Source organism: Triticum dicoccoides, chromosome 5B (genome assembly GCF_002162155.2).
Source record: "Triticum dicoccoides isolate Atlit2015 ecotype Zavitan chromosome 5B, WEW_v2.0, whole genome shotgun sequence".
Classification (NCBI taxonomy): Eukaryota; Viridiplantae; Streptophyta; class Magnoliopsida; order Poales; family Poaceae; genus Triticum; species Triticum dicoccoides.
Genome location: NC_041389.1, coordinates 329,446,246 through 329,460,745, shown reverse-complemented (window position 1 = coordinate 329,460,745; position 14,500 = coordinate 329,446,246). Strand labels below are relative to the sequence as shown.

The 14,500-nt window shown below is 42.2% G+C and overlaps 1 long non-coding RNA gene across 1 annotated transcript; it reads left to right on the top strand.

Annotated features, from left to right (window-relative positions):
- Positions 1-4,843: 4,843 nt before the first annotated feature.
- On the top strand, positions 4,844-8,511 carry LOC119305463. The gene is made up of 4 exons (XR_005148676.1): positions 4,844-5,155; positions 5,244-5,379; positions 7,478-7,591; positions 8,189-8,511. It is a non-coding gene; the product is annotated as an uncharacterized LOC119305463 (long non-coding RNA).
- The last annotated feature ends 5,989 nt before the right edge of the window (positions 8,512-14,500 follow it).

Sequence of the window (14,500 nt, the reverse complement as noted above, 5' to 3'; positions counted from 1 at the left end):
CTTTTACCTACTGTTTTTGTGTGTTCACATGATTATGCTACTGTAGTAATCATGTTTTGTAGCTTTTGTTTCAATAAAGTGCCAAGTAAAGCCTTTGGGATAGTGTGGATGATAGTTGACTTGATTCTGTGCAAAAACAGAAACTTTTGCGCTCAGTCCAGGAATTTCTAAAATTCACTAGAACGTGCTTTTGATCTGATTTTTTTATAGGTAATAGATATACAAATTCCCTACGTTTTCGTAATTTTCAGAATATTTGGAGTATCAGAAGTATGGTTGGAGTACAGATTACTACAGTCTGTTCTGTTTTTGACAGATTCTGTTTTCAATGCATAGTTTGCTTGTTTTATAGTTTCTATGGCTTATATTGCTCAATATAAATTTTGGAAATGATATTCTACAGAGGGAATTGTGTGGAAACAATTATGAATCTTGTCTTTGATAGTACCAAAGTGAAATGCTTTGCTCTTTATCATATTAACCTATCTCACGAAGGTCCGTTTATTTTTGTGTGATTGAAGTTTTCATGTTATGGATGAGATGTCGATATGAGGAGAAAAATGAGTGAGAATAACCTATTCTTGGGGATGCCCAAGGCAACCCAAGGTAATATTCAAGCAATATCCAAGCAACTAAGCTTGGGGGTGCCCCGGAAGGCATCCCCTCCTTCGTCTCCAACATTATCGGTAACCTCACTTGGAGCTGCATTTTCATTCGTCACATGATATGTGTTTTGCTTGGAGCGTCATTTCCTTTTGTTAGGATTTGCTTTCTGTTACTTATAATAATGTTTTGCATCTTTCTTTTCAATAAAAGTGGCAAAGATAGCCGTTACTATGCTTATTTTGCAAGTCTACATGTTGTTGTTTGAAAACAGGAAGTTTATCATTGTTGCAAAAATTCCCCAGAAAAGTCAGAATGTGATGAAATTTTGAAACTTTTTGCAACATAATCTATGATAAATTTTCTATAGTGTGGTAATTTCTGAATTTTTGGAGTTAAAGAAGTGTTGATACTATTGCATTCTTTGCAGACTTTACTATTTTGGCAGATTGCTGTTATGTTTGCATTGTTTGCATATGTTTGCTTGTTTAATGATTCTATTTGAGGATAGGAGTATTAAATATGCAGAGGCATTTAGTATGAAATGTTGAATAATAATTTTAGTAATTTGCTACTGTAGAGAATGATAAGGTTTTTGCATTGGTTTATACTAACTTATCTCACGAGTTCTTGTTGAGTTTTGTGTGGATGAAGTTTTTAAGATTTAGGGAAGCCATGATATAAGAGGAATTGAGGAGACACAAAAGCTCAAGCTTGGGGATGCCCAAGGCATCCCAAGCTAATATTCCAAGAAGTCTCAAGCATCTAAGCTTGGGGATGCCCCGGTAGGCATCCCACCTTTCTTCTTCAACAATTATCGGTTAGTATCGGTTGAGCCTAAGTTTTTGCTTCTTCACATGAGTTGTGATATGCTTGGAATGTCATTTTATTTTGTTTTTATTGCCGTTTATATAAAATACTTAGATTTGAAAGTTTCTAAATAAGATAGAATCCACAATTGGCTACCCATTTTCTTAACTACTCGCTTGATCTTCACTTATATCTTTTTGGAGTAGCTTGTCAATTACTCTTGTGCTTCACTTATATCCTATGAGTAAATTGTTGAATGAATTGAATATCATGAAGCTGAAATTGTATGTTCATATCATGCCTAGTGGTAGCTTCACATTGGGTTTAGAAAGTGAAATCTTTTGAAGCTTGACAATCACAATATTGGTCATACAAGCAATTCATGAATGATTAGTAGAAGGAAGAGAACTTTCACATGCGAATACACTATCTTGGATATCTTTTGTGATTGTGAGCCCCCATCAAAATATTATATGCAAAAGTTGTTGACGTTGGACAAGGAAGACAATGTAATGATTTATTTTTGTTCATATTTACATAGAAGTTATATTGTCATGGATCCTTAAACATGTGGTGCTTGCCCCCCATCTTTGCTAGCCAAAAATTCCGCACCAAGAAGAGATACTACTTGTGCATCCAAAAACCCTTAAACCCAAATCTTATTCTCAAGAGTCCACCATACCTACCTAAGGATTGAGTAAGATCCTTCAAGTAAGTTGTCATCAGTGCAATAAGGCAATAAAATTGCTTCTAAAAGTGTTAGATCATTCAGTGTAAGAGAAATTTGAGCGTTGTACGAACTTGTGATGGCAAAGAATAAAAGCGACATACTACATAGTAAAGGTTGCTATCATAAGGGGAAATATAACGTGATGTTCTTTTGCACTAAGGGATTGAGCATACAAACAAAAAGCGCATGCAACCTCTGCTTCCCTCTGTGAAGGGCCTACCTTTTACTTTTATGTATTTACTTTCGTGCAAGAGTCAAGGTTTTTCTCTCTATTCCTTTTTATTTTTCTCTTTTGGCAAGCATCATGTGGTGAGGAAAGATCTAGGAACATATATCCAGTTGGATATGGGTAGTATGAGTTATTATTGTTGACATCACCCTTAAGGTGTACGTTGGGAGGCGAAATTATAAGCCCCTATCTTTCTATGTGTCCGGTTGAAACATTTTGCTCATGTGTATGCGGTGAGTGTTAGCAATCATAGAAGACTATATGATGGTTGAGTATGTGGAGCTCTTACTTAGACTCTGTTGAATAAGTTGAATTGCAATTGTTTGTGACTAATAACATAGGTTGTTGAGTTTCAAAGAGAATTCATTGTTTGAACCTTAACATGTGAATTTGTTGCTACTTTGTCATGATGAGTTTTATGAGAAAGAGTTGCTGTTATGATGCTAGGGAAAGTGATTGAAATTATCATTGATCAAACTTATGCACTTTGCTAGCATTCACACTTCATAAATAATTTCTTTTACCATTTACCTACTCGAGGACGAGTAGGAATTAAGCTTGGGGATGCTGATACGTCTCCAACATATCTATAAGTTATGAAGTATTCATGCTGTTATAATATCATTCTTGGATGTTTTACAATCATTTTATAGCTACTTCATATCATTTTTTGGGACTAACCTATTGACCTAGTGCCTAGTGCCAGTTGCTGTTTTTGCTTGTTTTTTACATCGCAGGAAATCAATATCAAATGGAGTCCAAACACCACGAAACTTTTTATGCACTTTTTATGGACCGGAAGACATCCAATGGGCCAGAGCAGCACCTGGGGGTGCCCCGAAGGGGGCACAACCCACAAGGGCACGCCTGGGCCCCAGGCGTGCCCCAGTGGTTTGTGACCACCTCGGTAGCCTCCCACACCCCCTCTTCACCCTATAAATCATCAAATATTCCAAAAATGCTCGCGGAGACCCTAGATCAGAAGTTCCGCTGCCGAAAGCCTCTGTAGCCACGAAAAACCAATCTAGACCCCATTTTGGCACTCCATCGGAGGGGGAAATCATCACTGGTGGCCATCTTCATCATCCCGGTGGCCACCATGATGAAGAGGGAGTAGTCCACCATCGGGGCTGAGGCTTTGTACTAGTAGCTATGTGTTTAATCTCTCTCTCTCTCTCTCTCTCTCTCTCTCTCTCGTGTTCTTGACATGTCACGATCGATGTATCGCGACTTTGTTAATATAGTTGGATCATATGATGTTTTCCCCTCTCTATCTTGTGACGAATTGAGTTTTCCCTTTGAGATTTCGTTTTATCGGATTGAATACTTTTATGGATTGGCGAACACTTGATGTATGTCTTGCTATGAATACCTGTGGTGACAATGGGGTATCATATTGATTCACTTGATATGTGTTTTGACACTCAACTCGTGGATTCCCGAGGTGACATTGGGGTAATCTATGCATAGGGGTTGATGCACGTTCTTGTCTTTGTTTCTCTGGTAGAAATGTTGGGGCACTCTTTGAGGTTCTTTGTGTTGGATTGAATATTATGAATCTGAAATTGTTTGATGCATATCGTATAATCAACTCACGGATACTCGCGGTGACATTGGAGTATTTAGGTGACATTAGAGTTGGTTGATGTGCATCATATGGTGTTAATTTAGTACGAACTCTTGGTTAGATCGATCGGAAAGAATAGCTTGGTGTTATTTTAGTACGATAGATTGATCGGAAAGAATAGCTTTGAGGTAGTTTCATACCCTACAAATAATTTCTTCTTATATTCTCTGCTAGATAGGAACTTTGGAGTAATTCATCGCACGTTGAGGGATGGTTATATGATCCAATTATATTAGCATTGTTGAGAGATTGCACTAGCGAAAGTACGGACCCTAGGCCTCATTTTCAAGCATTGCAATACCGTTTGTGCTCACTTTTGTTACTTGCTACCTTGCTCTTTTTTTATTGTCACTATCACAAAAATCAATATCTACTATCATTACTACACTTGTATCACCATCTCTTCCCCGAACTATTGCACCTACACAAATTACCATTGTATTTGGTGTGTTGGGGACACAAGAGACTTTTTGTTATTTGGTTGCAGGGTTGTTTGAGAGAGACCATCTTCATCGTACGCCTCCCACGGATTGATAAACCTTAGGTCGTCCACTTGAGGGAAAATTGCTACTGTCCTACAAAACTCTGCGCTTGGAGGCCCAACACGAGTCTACAAGAATAAAGTTGCGTATTAGACATGAATGTCTCCTCCTCTTGTAGCTATACATCTCCATGGATTGATCTTGCGTGTGCATAGATTTTTTTTGTTTTCCATGCAATGTTCCCCAACATCCGTGTGACTAGGCAGTCGACCAATGAGGAACGAGCAATCTATGGCTCCTCGTATGGTGGAAAACCAACCAAGCCCCAAACCAACGAAGGAGAATCCCTTTCGAATCCCCATGTCGCCTCACCCAACCCCTACACCTTTGCCAAACCCCAATCCCTAATCCGGCGGCGGCAACAGTGACTCCTACGCCTGCGTTCTTCCTCTCCCAGATGTCGTGCCTCGTCTCTCTTCTCCCCGGCCGCTGTGGAGGAGCCACGGTGCTCGGGCTACCGTGAGCAGCAGAGGACCGAGCTCCATCCTTCTCCACTACAAAGCACCGCCCCTCTTCCACCCACTCCTTAGCCACCGTGTCCGACCTCAACCCTAACTAGCTAGCCCCACGGCTCCACCCGTAGGAGGATCCCCTCCAGGAGGAGCATCTGTTGCGTGAGTGCATCCCATCCTCTTCTTCTTCCTCTAGTTTTCTTCATCAAGTTCTCATCTTGGTCTGATAATCTGCTTATGTGGAAGGAAGGAAGGGGGCCGGGCCATGGAGAACCCCTCCCACGCGTCTCTCCATGGGTAGTGACAACATGGCGGAGAGGAGAGGAGGAGGAGGAGCACGTTAACATCCATCCCTCTCCACCTCTCCCCCAGCGCCAATGTGATGAGTGAGCTTACCCTCTTCCCCATCCAATTTATCCCCAGTTCTGAATATCACCTACCTGCAGTTTGTATATACAGTATGTTTTAGTGCTTCGGTTTGTAAATTCTGGATGCCATGACTAGAAGAGGGAGCGAATTCCGTGTCACGTTTTGGTTTAGTTTTGTATGACTGAAACTGGAGCAAACTGGGTCTGTGTGTGTCCATTGCATGTATACATCATGTTTTTTCCAACTCTTCTACCGTTAGATAGATTGCCCTTGAATGCAGTCACGCATTGCATCACTTTTTGATGCAATGCTCTAGCCTACTAGTGCATATATGTATATTCTGCTTGGTTTGGTTGCGAAACCAAACCGCCATGGCTGGGTGACGTCCATCCTGGCGAAAATATATTTTAGAGCATATGCACCCAGGCCCTCTCTATCTAGCCATCCATTTTTTGCTTTAAGATTCGTGCAAATATATTTCTCTTTTTTTTTTCTCCCACATAGAATATATCTTGAAGTTCAAACCTATGCGGCGTGACAAAGCTTTCTGAGTAGAATCTAGGATAAATCGTACAGATTTTTTTGTCAAACATAAATATACAAAATACGTTTTGTTTGATTAAAAAATCATATTTTTAATATTTATGTCGGACAAAAAATTCTGAAAGATTTATCCTAGATTCTAGTTAGAAAGATTTGCCATCCTGCATAGGTTTGAACTTTAAGATATATTCTATGTGGGAAAAGCAAAAAAGAGAAAATTTCATATAGAAACTTAGTTGTGTCGCACGGATCTTAAAGCAATATTGAAGAGTTAGGATAGGAGGGCCTGGGTGCATATGCTCTAAAAATCCACGTCCTCCATCCTGGGTGCTTGATTGATGCCTTAACGCATTGTGTCAGTCAGTTTACTACCATCTCCTCTCTCTCTGTTCGGTTCTAGTTCTAGGGCGATTCAATTTGTTTTCTCTCTCTCTCTCTCTCTCTCTCTCTCTCTCTCTCTCTCTCCCTGATGGTATTTAAACATGAGCAGATTTAGAGATAAATCAATTTTGTCCAACAACAAGTTACTACTGAAGAATTACTATTGGTCATGGGCCGCGGTTAGTAGGGAGTACTATTGCAAAATTAGATTAGATGCGACCTGCTTACTGTTTGCTTCCACTGGATGCTCATGTATGTGAGTTAGATACATGTGTTTGTCCAGACGAGCAAGTTTGAACTAGATCACTGGTGGTGGAAGGACCAATCGGTCTTGTCTTGCATAACATATATACATAATATTTCTCTACAAGGAGAGTCCTATCCTCCCAAAATAAAACGGTCACCTCCACACCAAGGATGTGGACACCCCACTGATCACACACTTGATATTTATTTATAAAAGAAAGAAAGTTGTGACTGAAGAGTAGTGCAACTTGTTGCTGAAAGAAACAGAGATGGATGGATGAATTAGTTCCATGATGACAAGGAGGACTCAACATTTTTTTGTATGTACAACCTTTTAGCTACTTCCTTGTTGGGCCCCACTTGTTGTTGCATCATATCATCTCACACATAATCTAGACACAAGGATTAGCTTTGCTAGTGAATGATAGCAGCAAAGGATTACTATTGCAGGATTTCCCAAGACTTTATGTGCCTTGTTATGCTTATTATTTGTTGCTTGCTTTCACTGGATGGTCATGTGAATTGGATTCATGCGTTTGTCAAATATCGCCAATTAATATGCCTACAAGTTTTGTGTTTAAATTGTTTAACCAAGTTGTCCATGCTCTGCTCTAGCCTGCCTACTTTCTATTATTTTCTTGTTGTGCATCCAAATTACCTGATCCTTGTGTTACAGTTTTGATGTTTGTTACAATTTTTAGTGGCTATTATATGTACTTCGGTTTTGATTTTCCTAAAACCACATGATACTAGTTGCATACTAGACAAAGGAAAGCATTCCAGTACTAGAATTTTTTATGCTTGAAACAATATTGCTTTCCTCTGTTTAGTTCAATGTTTCATTTTTATTTATGCAATTGAATATTTGACATTGGTTCATGTTATATTGGGTCAACATTTTGAATTACTACGTACTAAAAATTATGATGCTTGTGTTTGATACAGAGTTGTTGCGGTGGGTATGATCATGTGCTAGAACCTGGAAGAAAAAGTGGGGCATGCCGGTAGAGGAAAGGCGGCAGTGTAGTTCTGCATGGCTGCTCTGACCCTCACACAATGGTAGGTCACCAATCTCCTCTCTCTCTCTCTCTCTCTGTTTAGTTTGGTTCTAGGCTGATTCAGTTTTTTTCTTCTCATCAATCAATTTTGTCATCAACATGGCCCACATGTTGGAGCTTGTTGCCACCGCGATTAGGGATTGCATAATTGATTGCTCATGTCAGTGCATTGTAATGTTATTTTCAAATAGATGTGCATGCCTCAAGTCTTGTGTCATTTGGTTTACCCAAGTTGTCAATGCTATGCTCTGCTTTAGCCTGACTAGTAGTTTTTATAATTCTAGTTTGTTGTGAAACCGAATTTCCATGGTGAGGTCCGCTGGAACCCCTGTCCTACAGGTTGTATATGCAAGCTCTAATTTTTCTTGATGCATCAAAGCACCTTCTCCAACTCTTCATAGATGACGCCTCTTGTTTACATATGTCAAGGATGAGATTCACATGATTTAGTCATTAGTACAAGTGGCTAGTATATATAGCTGACCCTATCCTTCATTCTTCAGAGCATTGAATGATGGACGCACTACTATTTTTCTATGGCTGATAATTCCTCTTCTCTGAATAAATGAACCCCCGTTCGCTGTTTTCTTTTGTGCAGACAATTAGTTCCCATCCGGTCTGACCTTGTTGTGTGAAGGAACAGGTCCATAGAGAATCCGCTCCCACGCGGGTTCAATGGCATGCCGTGCCAAGAGAGGAAGGCTGCTCCGACCCTAACACCATGGAAGGTCGCCCATCTCCTTTCTCTGTTTGGTTCTTCTAGGTCGGTTTAGTATTTTCCCTCTCTCTTTCCAATGGGGTTTAAACATGAGTAGATTCAATAGTCAATCAATTTTGTCACCCAAGAAGTTGAAGATTATTGTGTCTGCTGCAATTATGGGATTACTATCACAGAATTAAATACTACCTTCTTGCTGTTCGTTTTCACTAGATGCTCTAGTGAATTAGATACATGTGTTTGTCCACATGAACAGATTTGAAGTAGATCACTGGTGGCGGAAGGCAATGTTTTTAAAGCGGTAAAGTGAAGCGAGGCACTAGGGGGCGCCTCACCGCTTATGCGTTAAACTGTAAAGCGAGGCGACGCTTTAGACTGATTTGAACCTAATGGGTAGTTGATTAGAGAACCATTTAGTGGGACATTTGTTGGGAAACGTAGCATGCAATTTCAAAAAATTTCCTACGCTCACGCAAGATCTATCTAGGTGATGCATAGCAATAAGAGGGGGAGAGTGTGTATACGTACCCTCGTAGACCGAAAGCAGAAGCGTTTGTCAACGCGGTTGATGTAGTCGAACTTCTTGTCGTTCCAACTGATCAAGTACTGAACATACGACACCTCCGAGTTCTGCACACGTTCAGCTCAATGACATCCTTCAAACTCTTGATGCAGCAAAGTGTCAAGGTAGTAGATGAGTTCCGTTAGCATGACGGTGTGGTGACGGTGATGGTGAAGTGATCCGCGCAGGGCTTCGCCTAAGCACTGCGAGAATATGACTAAGGGTGTAATCTGGAGGGGGGCGCCACACATGGCTAACAAATGTTGTTGTGTGTTCTAGGTGCTCCATCCCCATGTATGTATAGGTGGTAGAGGGAGGGGAGCAGCAAGGGGGCGCCCCAAGTAGGAGGAATCCTACTTGGGCGCCTCCCCAATTCGGCCTCCCCCCTTCCATAAGTTCCGGAGGGGGAAGGAAGGAGGACGAGGGAATGAAGGGGGAGGCCGAATCCCTCCCCTTCCTTCTCTCTTCCCCTCTTTCCTTCTCCTCTGGTTCGGCCCATATGGGGGCGCAGCAGCCCCTGTTGGCTTCTGCGTTTCCCTTCTTGGCCCATTATGCCATCATCTTTTGCCGGGGGGTGCCCGAAACCCCTTCCGGTGACCTGATATGTACCCGGTACCCTCCAGAACACTTCACGTGTCCGAATACTATCGTCCTATATATCAATATTTACCTCTCAACCATTTCGAGACTCCTCGTCATGTCCATGTTCTCATCCGGGACTTCGAACAACATTCAGTCAGCAAATCACATAACTCATATAATACAAAATCATCATCAAACGTTAAGCATGCGGACCCTACAGGTTTGAGAACTATGTAGACATGACCGAGACACATCTCCGTCAATATCCAATAGCGGAACCTGCATGCTCATATTGGCTCCTACATATTCTACGAAGATCTTTATCTGTCGAACCGTGATGAAAACATACATTATTCCCTTTGTCATCGGTATGTTACTTTCCCGAGATTCGACCGTCGGTATCTTCATACCTAGTTCAATCTCGTTACCGGCAAGTCTCTTTACTAGTTCCATAATACATCATCCCGCAACCAACTCATTAGTCCCTTTGCTTGCAAGGCTTCTTATGATGTGCATTACCAAGAGGGCATAGAGATACCTCTCCGATGGTCTGAGTGACAAATCCCAATCTTGATCTATGCCAACCAAAAAACACCTTCGGAGATACCTGTAGAGCATCTTTATAATCACCCAGTTACGCTGTGACGTTTGATAGCACATAAGGTATTCCTCCGGTATTCGGGAGTTGCATAATCTCATAGTCAAAGGAATATGTATATGACATGAAGAAAGCTATAACAATAAAACTAAATGATCAATATGCTAAGCTAACAGATGGGTCTTGTCCATCACATCATTCTCCTAATGATGTGATCCCGTTCATCAAATGACAACACATGTCTATGGTTAGGAAACTTAACCAACTTTGGTTAACGAGCTAGTCTAGTAGAGGCTTACTAGGGACACTGTGTTTTGTCTATGTATCCAAACATGTATCAAGTTTTCGGTTAGTAAAATTCTAGCATGAATAATAAACATTTATCATGATATAAGGAAATATAAAATAACAACTTTATTATTGCCTCTAGGGCATATTTCCTTCAGACTCCCACTTGCACTAGAGTCAATAATCTAGATTACACTGTAATGATTCTAACACCCATGGAGTCTTGGTGTTGATCATGTGTCGCTCGTGGAAGAGGCTTAGTCAACGGGTCTGCAACATTTAGATCCGTATGTATTTTGAAAATCTCTATGTCTCCCTCCATGACTTGATCATGGATGGAGTTGAAGCGTCTCTTGATGTGTTTGGTTCTTTTATGAAATATGGATTCCTTCACTAAGGCAATTGCTCGAGTATTGTCACAAAAGATTTTCATTAGACCCGATGCACTAGGTATTACAGCAAGATCGGATATGAACTCCTTCATCCAAACTCCTTCATTTGCTTCTTCTGAAGCAGCTATGTACTCCGCTTCACACGTAGATCCCACCACGACGCTCTGCTTGGAACTGCACCAACTGACAGCTCCACCATTCAATATAAATACGTATCCGGTTTGTGACTTAGAGTCATCCAGATCACTGTCAAAGCTAGCATTGACGTAACCATTTACGATGAGCTCTTTGTCACCTCCATAAACGAGAAACATATCCTTAGTTCTTTTCAGATACTTCAGGATGTTCTTGACCACTGTCCAGTGATCCACTCCAGGATTACTTTGGTAACTCCCTGCCAGACTTATAGCAAGGCACACATCAGGTCTGGTACACAGTATATCACACATGATAGAACCTATGGCTGAGACATAGGGAATGGCTTTCATTTTCTCTCTATCTTCTGCAGTGGAAGGGCATTGAGTCTGACTCAACTTCACACCTTGTAACCCAGGCAAGAACCTTTTCTTTGACTGATCCATTTTGTACTTCTTCAAGACTTTATCAAGGTATGTGCTTTGTGAAAGTCCTATCAAGCGTCTTGATCTATCTCTATAGATCTTGATGCCCACTATATAAGCAGCTTCACCGAGCTATTCCATTGAAAAACTTTTATTCGAGTATCCTTTTATGCCATCCAGAAATTCTACATCGTTTCAAATCAAGAATATGTCATCCACATACAATATTAGAAATGCTACAGAGCTCCCACTCACTTTCTTGTAAATACAGGCTTCTTCGAAAGACTGTATAAAACCACATGCTTTGATCACGTCATCAAAGTGTATATTCCAACTCCGAGATGCTTGCACGAGTCCATAGATGGATTGTTGGAGCTTGCACACTTTGTTAGTACCTTTAGGATCGACAAAACCTTCTAGTTGCATTATATACAACTCTTCTTTAAGAAATCCATTAAGGAATGCAGTTTTGATGTCCATTTGCTAGATTTCATAATCATAAAATGCGGCAATTGCTAACATGATACAGACATACTTAAGCATCACTATGGGTGAGAAGGTCTCATCGTAGTCAACTCCTTGAACTTGTCGAAAACCTTTTGCGACAAGTCAAGCTTTGTAGACAGTAAGATTACCATCAGCGTCAGTTTTGTTCTGAAGATCCATTTATTCTCTATGGCTCGCTGATCATCAGGCAAGTCAACCAAAGTCCACACTTTGTTCTCATACATGGATCCTATCTCAGATTTCATGGCCTCAAACCGTTTATCGGAATCTGGGATCATCATCGCTTCTCCATATTTCGTAGGTTCGTCATGGTCTAGTAACATGACTTACAGAATAGGATTACTGTACCACTCTGGTGCGGAACATGCTCTAGTTGACCTACGAGGTTTGGTAGTAACTTGATCTGAAGTTTCATGATCATCATCATTAGCTTCCTCTCTAGTTGGTGCAGGCATCACGAGAACGGTTTTCTGTGATGAGCTACTTTCCAGTTCGAGAGAAGGTACAATTACCTCATCAAGCTCTACTTTCCTCCCACTCACTTCTTTCGAGAGAAACTCCTTCTTTAGAAAGTTTCCATTCTTGGCAACAAATGTCTTGGCTTCGGATTTGTGGTAGAAGGCGTACCCAATTGTTTCCTTAGGGTATCCTATGAAGACGCACTTCTTCGATTTGCATTCGAGTTTATGAGGCTGAAGCCTTTTGACATAAGTGTCACAAACCCAAACTTTAAGAAACGACAGCTTAGGTTTCTTGCCAAACCATAATTCATACAGTGTCGTCTCAACGGATTTAGACGGTTCCCTATTTAACGTGAATGCAGTTGTCTCCAATGCATAACCCCAAAATGATAGTGGTAAATCGGTAAGAGACATCATAGATCACACCATATCTAATAAAGTATGGTTACGACGTTCTGACACGCCATTACGCTGCGGTGTTCCAGGTGGCATGAGTTGTAAAACTATTCCACATTGTTTTAAATGAAGGCCAAACTCGTAACTCATATATTAGCCCCTGCGATTAGATCATAGAAACTTTATTTTCTTGTTACGATGATTCTCCACGTCACTCTGAAATTCTTTGAACTTTTCAAATGTTTCAGACTTGTGTTTCATGAAGTAGATATACCCATATTTGCTCAAATCATCTGTGAAGGTCAGAAAATAATGATACCCGCTGCAAGCCTCAACACTCATCGAACCGCATACATCGGTATGTATTATTTCCAGTAAGTCATTAGCTCGCTCCATTCTTCTGGAGAACAGAGTTTTAGTCATCTTGCCCAAGAGGCATGATTCGCAAGTATCAAATGATTCATAATCAAGTGATTCCAAAAGCCCATCTGCATGGAGTTTCTTCATGCGCTTTACACCAATATGACCTAAACAGTAGTGCCACAAATATGCTGCACTATCATTATCAACTTTGCATCTTTTGGCATCAATTATGAATATGTGTATCACCACAATCGAGATTCAACAAAAATAGACCACTCTTCAAGGGTGCATGACTGTCGGTGTTCTGGGAACGGGGGTCCCTAGACTTGCCTGCCTGCGGCCTGCAGCGTGGCTCAGCAGAGGCCCAATACGACCCGTCTTCATCAACCCAAGTCAGGACCCTCGCGAGGGGCCAAGCCTTGCGGGGCGGACGACACAAGGCCTCCTCAGGGGCGGCCTCACCAGGCAGGCTCGCAAGGAGGTGGAGAGCTCAAGGCGAGGGGTACCTCGCGAGGTGCTCGTGACGCAAGCCATGACGATCAAGACCAAGCGGGCGCCAGCCTGCACAGTGTCCTCGTTTCCTCTTTGGTGCAAAGGAGGAAAGCGCAGGCGCGGAGTACCGAGGCATTAGGAAAAGGTTTCCATATCAGTGCAACGAGACCAAGATGAGCAGAGCAGCAGGACGGAGGTCACTGTGGAGCCCAAGACAACGTCATCGCCAGTGCCTTTGGCAGTCGAAGGCCACCTTTAGTCAGGATAGCTTATACTAGTTGCCCCCTTTCAAAATGGCCGTTGTTGGCTCCCTTCCCGCTCGATATTTGGGAAGAGGACCAGGGCCTCTATAAATAGAGATAGCCACCACATTAGAAGGGGATCCGGGGGGAATCCTTCCTAAGTTAGGTTCATCCGCATTCCACCACAAGAACACCTCTCCTCACGAGGCTGTTCTTCCTTTGTACTGTTCATCATCATCCCAAGAGGCAATCCACCACACCACACATAGGAGTAGGGTATTACACCACAACGGTGGCCCGAACCTGTATAAATCTTGTGTCTCGTGTGTTGTTCATCGTGCTAGCTTAGAATCACGACAAGATTGTGGGCGTGATTCGGTAGGGAGAAGATCTTTGTGCGCACCCCAGAGTTTGAACCTTAAGGGTTTTGCCGGAACCCAATATCCGTCATTTGGCACGCCAGGTAGGGGTGCACCAAAATCTTTCCTCCGCTAATCCGTGTCCCATCGCTTTGTCGCATCCATGGCAGACGCTCGCCAATCTCGCGCTGAGCGCCAGGCTGCTCTCGCCGCCCGCGTCGCCAAGACGGCTCCCGTCGGCGGGCCTCCTCGTAGTTCTCCGTCGCCTGCCGCCAATGCCGCCACCGGCTCGGCGGGTAATGAACAGCAAGCATCTTCGCTGCACCCCTCGGTGCGGCGGGAAGGCCGCACCGCCACTCTGTCGCTAACCCCAGCTGGTTCGTCATCTCA